The following is a 2,131-nucleotide window of genomic DNA, read 5'->3' as shown; positions in this document are numbered from 1 at the left end:
GTTAAAAAACCATGGAAGTTAAACCATGAAAGTTAAAAAAAAAAATGCTGCATGGAAGATTACTTATCTCAATGTGATTTGAACCTGAACTTCTCTTCACCAGGTGAGATGCGACAACAACATTAGTTATATAAAACTAATATATTAACAATAAATGGAATATACATGTCATTAGCAAAATCAAAATCCAAATAAGTATAATGTCTGTAAACACCTGTCACTATAACAGAGATGTAAAGTGCTTTGAAGCTCAGCAGCTTGCTTTCCCAGGCAAGTGAGCCATCAAATGTACAAAAGTGTCAGCTAGGGCGAAGATGCATTTCTGTGAGAAGATAACCATTTGCTCTACCTTCCAGGAAGGGCAAGATGGAAAGCTATTGTTAAAACATAAGCTGGGCATTGAGATGTGTAGGACATGCGCTCTTTAATGGCTGGGAGATGGGGGTTCACCATTGGGCTTCCTCACTCTGGACGGGGTAAGGATCTCCCAGCCAACTAGGGCAGGAAGGGTTAAAAGGTTGGAATATCCAGTCAGGATGGATAAAAATCATTAAAAAAAAATTGGATTTTTAAACATTTAAACTGGCAGCCATAACTTTTAAAAAAGCCCCTAAGGATAGCTGGGTGAGCTGAAATGACCTCTCGCGTGTGACATCACATCACATGCAAGAGGTGGCATTTGCCCCTAGGAGTCCAAGACCACCACCCCGGGGCCCAGGGAGGCGGGGGAATGTTCCCCCCCGCGGCCATTGCCGCTGCCGCCGCCAGCATCAGCAGCCATGACTTTTAAAAGAGCCCCTAACGAGAGCTGGGTGAGCCGAAATGATGTTTCGCGTGTGACATCACATCACATGCAAGAGGTGGAATTTGCCCCTAGGACTCCAAGGTCCCCACCCTGGGGCCCAGAGAGGCGGGGGAACGTTTCCCGCTTCTCCCCCTCGCCGGCCGTTGCCGCTGCTGCCGCCGCCATCAGCAGCCATAACTTTTTAAAGAGCCCCTAATGAGAGCTGGGGGAGCTGAAATGACCTCTCGCGTGTGATGTCCGAGCGGCAACGCAAGAGGTGGAATTTGCCCCTAGGACTCCAAGGCCACCCCCCCAGGGACCAGAAAGGTGGGGGAACATTTCGCGCCCCTTCCCCCATGGCCATTGCCACTGCCGTTGCTGCCGCCACTTTCAGCGTCGGCAGCCATAACTTTTTAAAGAGCTCCTAACGAGAGCTGGGGGAGCCGAAATGACCTCTCGCATGTGATGTCCGAGCCCCTAACGAGAGCTGGGGGAGCCGAAATGACCTCTCGCATGTGATGTCCGAGCCCCTAACGAGAGCTGGGGGAGCCGAAATGACCTCTCGCATGTGATGTCCGAGCCCCTAACGAGAGCTGGGAGAGCCGAAATGATCTCTCGCGTGTGATGTCCGAGCCCCAAACGAGAGCTGGGGGAGAGGTGGCATTTGCCCCTAGGACTCCGTGGCCACCCCCCCGAGGCCCAGAGAGGCGGGGAAACGTTTTGCGCCCCCCAGCGGCTGTTGCCGCAGCGTCGGCAGCCATAACTTTTTAAAGAGCTCCTAACGAGAGCTGGGGGAGCCGAAATGACCTCTCGCATGTGATGTCACACACGAGAGGTGAAATTTGCCCCTAGGACTCCGAGGCCACCACCCCGGGGCCCAGAGAGGTGGGGGAACGTTTCACGCCCCTCCCCCCGTGGCCGTTGCCGCTGCTGCCGCCGCTGTCAACATCAGCAGCCATAACTTTTTAAAGAGCCCCTAATGAGAGCTGGGGGAGCCGGAATAACCTTTGGGCAATATTGCATATGGGCAATCATGGATTCTCTCTTTTTTTAAAAGTACCCTTTAGGTACCCTTTTATTACTTTTCATATTATACACAAACCAACATACATACAACATATAACAAACATCCACTTACATACATAACACATACAAAGAGATCAGTATAACTCTATTACCATATTTAACAATTTTCTTAAATCACTTTCTATGGGTTTGCTTAAGTTTCTGTACACTCTTATCTTTTTACCATAGTTTCTAATTAACTAAACGAGATTAATAATACCAAAATTTCCATTACTTTAAACTATGCATTTATGTTGTACCAGTCATACAGTTTTTTCCATG

Source organism: Gekko japonicus, unplaced genomic scaffold (genome assembly GCF_001447785.1).
Source record: "Gekko japonicus isolate JY-2015 unplaced genomic scaffold, Gekko_japonicus_V1.1 scaffold2225, whole genome shotgun sequence".
NCBI classification, from domain to species: domain Eukaryota; kingdom Metazoa; phylum Chordata; class Lepidosauria; order Squamata; family Gekkonidae; genus Gekko; species Gekko japonicus.
The sequence above is the reverse complement of the archived record's forward strand: the minus strand, read 5'-3'. Positions refer to the sequence as shown.